The following is a 7,025-nucleotide window of genomic DNA, read 5'->3' on the forward strand; positions in this document are numbered from 1 at the left end:
GTTTCAAACCCCTGTGCTATTGTGGCTCACACACACCAACCTGAGAAGGAATTGGGCACTCCGGCAGACAGAGTGGGTATGACGGTGGGCATCCCAGATGGAGGGGGGTAGCCAGGCCCTGCCCTCATCATGCCAGCTCCGTGGGGATAGTCGGCCGCCTGGCCCGGGTACCCAGGCTGCTGGCTGATGGGGTACATGCCGGGGTTGGGGCTGTAGGCGGGCAGCGGAGCCGGCGGTGGCACGAGGGCACCGCCGTACGCGTGGTACCCGTACTGTGGCGGGTAGTTCCCATACTTGGGAGCCTGCAGAGCCTCCTCGCAGGCCGGAGGGGAATCTATTTTGGACATGATGATACAGTGGATCACCTTTAAGAGGGGATGAGTGATGGACAAGCTACATCAGGATGAGTCCGCATGTCACATATAGGCTACTAAACAAGTGAACTCTATGAACCATATTCTGTTCAGAGTCTTCTAGGTCATAATTAGCCAAATATGATATAAGTTATTTCATGCTATTTAGCTATTTCATGATCTCAAAACTAATCCTGTCAACTAGGCTGTTGTTCTAATTCCCCCCCCTGCAATAGCTTTAACAACTGCATAGCCTACTGTAAGTGCACAGACTCCACTTTAGCCAAGCTATGCCTATATGGAAAGCCTGTTTTCAGGGCCAGCATTTTAAAATATTCATGCTGTAAAAGCCAAAGAAAACAGTGACACAAGAAAGCCTATATATCTACAGTAGGCATATTGCCTGATGTAGTAGCCTACTACTTTAAAATAATACTTGTTATAGGAGGGCAAATCCTTACCTTGAGGATATAGAATTAGTAGATTTTAGATGAGAGAATTGTGCCTTTTGGTCCTGTCAGTGTGTGAGAGAGGCTAGTGTCCTTGGAGGTTTGCTGATCAGCCACAGCAAGAGGATGTCATGTTGGCAATGTAATGGGATATGCTCTGTGAAACTGCACACTGCCAATGCGTCTCGGAAGAAGAAAGTTAGTTCATTTGATCTTAGGTATTTTGAGACAGCTTCTGTATAGACTATATTTAGAGGTTTGTGCACTTTGTTTGTTTGTTTTGTTAATTAATTGTTTAAAAAAATAAAAGAATAAACCTACAACACTGTTTAGTTTTGTTTTTTTGTTGCGTCGTTCTTCAGAGCTCTGTGTGTGTGACAGGAAGGTCACTCCATGTTTTGTTGTAATTTACCTTAAGTCTGCATAAATAAGGTATTTTGCAGCATTGCACGAACAATACACCGTTTAAAGTTACATACACCGTTTTCTCTGTGGGTTTGTAGGATACTACCACTTACTACCACTAGAGGTCACTGAAGGATTTACAATAAGACAGATCGATTCCACACTTACTCCAGAGACCAGTCCAAACGTACTGTCCATCAGCTCCGTTCCGTGAGCAGAAATTGGACTTCTGGTTTTCGAGCTAGCAGAAATAAGGTTTCCGGCTGCCTTCAAAATAAGATAATGATTTTTTAATGTTTTTTAAAAGACACAAATCTATTTTAAAAATACATTTATGATGTATGCCTTTTAAATGGCTCATACTAAAACACTTCTAAGTGGCAAGTTTAAAAAAAAAGACACAATTGTATTTAAAAAATACATTTATGATGTACAGTATGTCTTTTTAAATGGCTTATACTAGATCACTTCTAAGTCACCTGATGTGTCTAAGTGCCATGTTGTTCCAGTTTGAAATTGGCTATTGACCCCCATTAAATGTGCACTTAGCACTGTTTTGCACTTTAACTGGATATTGATTTGTGTGTATTACTGTACATATATGTATTGTTTTTCTATTGTTTGTCCATTGTTGTAATAATGCTGACTCTAGGCCAGGTCACTCTTGGAAAATGATGATGATATAATATTGTTTATTGCAGAAGCAAATAAACAATGATAAAAGAGACCACAAAATATGCTACAAATAATAATACTAGATAGTGCAGGTGAGATAAAACAAAAAGAACAAGGATTTGAGGTTCATAAAGTTAATCTCACCTATTTAAAAACTAAAATACAATACAAATACAAATGTAATCAGAAAAAAAACATTAAAAATGTATATTATTTAACAACATATATACAACATGGAAACACAGCATAAAAAAAGATAGAGGACAGAAATATAAGTAGATTTGTAGTTTGTGTGTGTGTGTGTGTGTGTGTGTGTGTGTGTGTGTGTGTGTGTGTGTGTGTGTGTGTGTCTTTTCTGACCTCTGACCTCACTGGAAGGCCCGCCACACTTTTTTTTACACCTCTCCCGCTTAGCGGAGAGTGTGGCGTTGTAGAGGGGGTCTCCCCGAACGCGCGTGTATGTCACAAGTGCTGGCATCGGCAGCCGTCTCCGGTCCAGTGTCCACTATTGTCTGAAAATGGCAGAAAAGGGCACTTTTCTGACCTCTGACCTCACTGGACGGCCTGCCACACTTTTTTTTACACCTCTCCCGCTTAGCGGAGAGTTTGGCAGTGTAGAGGGGGTCTCCCCGAACGCGTGTGTGTGTCACAAGTGCTGGCATCGGCAGCCGTCTCCGGTCCAGTGTCCATTATTGTCTGAAAATGTCAGAAAAGGCCACTTTTCTGACCTCTGACCTCACTGGACGGCCCGCCACACTTTTTTTTACACCTCTCCCGCTTAGCGGAGAGTGTGGCAGTGTAGAGGGGGTCTCCCCGAACGCGTGTGTATGTCACAAGTGCTGGCATCGGCAGCCGTCTCCGGTCCAGTGTCCACTATTGTCTGAAAATGTCAGAAAAGGGCACTTTTCTGACCTCTGACCTCACTGGACGGCCCGCCACACTTTTTTTTTACACCTCTCCCGCTTAGCGGAGAGTGTGGCAGTGTAGAGGGGGTCTCCCCGAACGCGTGTGTATGTCACAAGTGCTGGCATCGGCAGCCGTCTCCGGTCCAGTGTCCACTATTGTCTGAAAATGGCAGAAAAGGGAACTTTTCTGACCTCACTGGATGGCCCGCCACACTTTTATTTACACCTCTCCCGCTTAGCGGAGAGTGTGGCAGTGTAGAGGGGGTCTCCCCGAATGCGTGTGTATGTCACAAGTGCTGGCATCGGCAGCCGTCTCCGGTCCAGTGTCCACTATTGTCTGAAAATGTCAGAAAAGGGCACTTTTCTGACCTCTGACCTCACTGGACGGCCCGCCACACTTTTTTTTACACCTTTCCCGCTTAGCGGAGAGTGTGGCGTTGTAGAGGGGGTCTCCCTGAACGCGTGTGTATGTCACAAGTGCTGGCATCGGCAGACGTCTCCGGTCCAGTGTCCACTATTGTCTGAAAATGGCAGAAAAGGGCACTTTTCTGACCTCTGACCTCACTGGACGGCCCGCCACACTTTTATTTACACCTCTCCCGCTTAGCGGAGAGTGTGGCAGTGTAGAGGGGGTCTCCCTGAACGCGTGTGTATGTCACAAGTGCTGGCATCGGCAGCCGTCTCCGGTCCAGTGTCCACTATTGTCTGAAAATGTCAGAAAAGGGCACTTTTCTGACCTCTGACCTCACTGGACGGCCCGCCACACTTTTATTTACACCTCTCCCGCTTAGCGGAGAGTGTGGCAGTGTAGAGGGGGTCTCCCCGAACGCGTGTGTGTGTCACAAGTGCTGGCATCGGCAGCCGTCTCCGGTCCAGTGTCCACTATTGTCTGAAAATGGCAGAAAAGGGCACTTTTCTGACCTCTGACCTCACTGGACGGCCCGTCACACTTTTTTTTACACCTCTCCCGCTTAGTGGAGAGTGTAGCGTTGTAGAGGGGGTCTCCCTGAACGCGTGTGTATGTCACAAGTGCTGGCATCGGCAGCCGTCTCCGGTCCAGTGTCCACTATTGTCTGAAAATGGCAGAAAAGGGCACTTTTCTGACCCCTGACCTCACTGGACGGCCCGCCACACTTTTTTTTACACCTCTCCCGCTTAGCGGAGAGTGTGGCGTTGTAGAGGGGGTCTCCCCGAACGCGTGTGTATGTCACAAGTGCTGGCATCGGCAGACGTCTCCGGTCCAGTGTCCACTATTGTCTGAAAATGTCAGAAAAGGGCACTTTTCTGACCTCTGACCTCACTGGACGGCCCGCCACACATTTTTTTACACCTCTCCCGCTTAGCGGAGAGTGTGGCAGTGTAGAGGGGGTCTCCCTGAACACGTGTGTGTGTCACAAGTGCTGGCATCGCCAGCCGTCTCCGGTCCAGTGTCCAATTTGTATAGGCTATGCAGTCCTTTGAACAGCATTTATCCATTTAGATAATGTTTTAATGTTTTAAAAAACGTTTTTGTTACACAGAAACATAATATGTCTTATATAGCTTCGTTTAAATGCTTAATTTATCGTTTTAATGTGCAAATGAACCGTTTTTCAATGATTTTCAATGGTTTCTTTTTACTCTAGAGGGTACTCTTATTCTGAAGAGATCGTCAACCGGAAGTCTTATTTCTGCTCCGTTATTTCTGCTCACGGAACACAGCTCTGTCCAGCTATGGTCCAAACACACTTTAACTCCTTCATTTCAACACAGCACACACCACAGGAGGTAGAAACTAATATCACATTTACGTTTGTGGTTTAATTGTTGGCCAGTTTAATATGGTTCAATGGTTGTTGTAACTTGTGGCTGAATTTTGTTTCTCTCTCTCTCTCTCTCTCTCTCTCTCTCTCTCAAAAGTCTCTCTATATATATAAAATACATTCTAAACAATGCAAGAGGTAGATTACAGTTAAGAAAGTAAGGATAAGCCATACCCAGATTATTATTTGGCTTGATCCCAAATTATATAACCTAACTGCTCAGTTTTTTTCTCACATGCTTTCTTTTAATTTGTTGTATCCTCCTGTTTTTTATCTTTATTTTTAAACCTATTCTGTGAAGCACATTGAACTGCACTTGTTGTAGGCTACCTGCTATATAAATAAACTTTGATTGATTGATTGATTGATAAAGAAGTTGAGGGGTAAATTTGGGTCTGACAATCAAATCAATGAAATCATTATTCTAAAACGGCTAGTACAATAGGCTCTATTCATAGCATTTTGGGCAGTGGTGGCCTAAAGGTTAGAGGAGCGCCCTCGTTGCCGGAAGGTTGCCGGTTCAAATCCCCGGACCGGCAGGAAAAATCTGGGTGGGGAAGTGAATGTTCACCACTTCCCCAACACCACTGAAGTGCCCTTGAGCAAGGCACTGAACCCCAACTGCTCCAGTGGAGCTGCGTAGTGGCCAACAGTATAAGACTGTGGTTGTACTAGTCAGCTCCCAGGTTTTAATGTGTCTGTCTGTCTGTGTGTTTCTATGTGCAGGGCGTTGCTGAAAATGAGCACTTGTGCTCAGCTACTACCCTGGGTAAATAAAGAACAAAAAAAAAAAACAAAAAAAAATAGCAGCCACATTAGGAAGACATTCACATGTGTTACCAATGATACTAATGAAGGCTCTGTTCCATTCTAGTCAAACAGAGTCAGGGTGCTGATAGTGTGCATGTTGGCTCACTGGAAACACTCTGCTACACCAGTGGGTCTAAAGTTGGGGTCCAGGGAGTCAGGGACCCTCATGGGCTTCCAAATGGTCCCTTATGGGTGTGTAACTCTGAGAGTGTACCTCTCAGAGTTATGGGGATCGTGGAAACCACTGTGCTACACTAAATGGAACAGAGCCTTCATTAGTGTCATTGGTACACCTGTGAAGGAAGTGATAATATGGCTGCTGTGCATAGAGCCTATTCCTTGATTCTGGATTCTGGCTGGTTTCCGTTTAGTAGACGTGATATATGAGACTATAATCTACACCTTTATTATGACTCAGTTATAATAATATATCTAGAGGGCGGACTGCCCCGCCCCCCAGCTATTAATTTCAATTAAAGTTGCTCACGAGCGCGTGAAGCTCCCTGAAGTACCTCTAATTCCTGGAATGAGCATGCGCGTTTCAGACGATAGAAGCAAGCACAGCAGCGTTTTAAATGCGGGAGTATTGCTATCTCAGATTTGACCACTTGGCGACGGCAGCCTCACTATTCTACCGCGGTTCTGGGGGCTTGGCGTCTACTAGCCCCGGCATGGCGCAACTTGTTCCTGGTATTATCACTTTTCTCCATTTACAACCCGTGCATCTACATAACCGTTCACATTTCAAATATAAAGTACTTACCCCACGGCCACGGACGTAAAAGGTTGAAACGCTTGGGTCTAAGTACCCGTATCTTCCGTATTGTTCAAGAAAAAAGCATTTTAATCTGATCGGTGGTCATTTTCTCAAAATGTCCTTCATATGCTTTCAACCACGCGACCCTATCGATTGGGAGGTGTATTGCACTCATACACTATATAACTCTATGAGAAAATGGCCGTCAATCGGATTAAAATGCTTTTTTTATTGAACAATACGGAAGATACGGGTACTTAGACCCACGCGTTTCAACTTTTCACATCCATGGCCGTGGGGTCGGCACCTTATATTTGAAATTTGAACGTTTGTGTAGAATAAATGTACGGGTTGTAATAGCTCCCGACGGAACCTCTCCCTCCGCTGTATAGCTCCGAGATGAGGTTCCTCGTTTGTCTCTGCCGTTTGTTTTCGAGATTGTCGCACATTTTCCACTTTACATGTTTCTTACCCCTTTTTGCACATCGTATCCAAAAAGTAAAGCATTTCCGCCACTCTCTCAGATGTTTTAAGTTCTAGCGCACCATCAAATCTATCCAACGAGTTGAAAAAAGTATTTAATATGCCTCGGTCTTCATCCGGTTCCATAATATTTTGCATTAGAAGATGCAATTCAACATTTGACCAGTAGGGGAATCAGTAATGTTATCTCTACGGGCGCAACTCTTGGGCAATGTCTTAAAAACATGTAACCGGATGAAGACTGAGGCAAATTAAATACTTTCTTCAACTCGTTGGATAGCTTTTATGGTGCGCTAGAACTTATAACATCTGAGAGAGTGGCGGAAATGCTTTACTTTTTGGATACGATGTGCAGAAAGGGGTAAGAAACATGTAAAGTGGAAAAT

The sequence above is a fragment of the Gymnoscopelus microlampas genome (assembly GCF_963454915.1).
Source record: "Gymnoscopelus microlampas genome assembly, chromosome: 17".
NCBI lineage: Eukaryota > Metazoa > Chordata > Actinopteri > Myctophiformes > Myctophidae > Gymnoscopelus > Gymnoscopelus microlampas.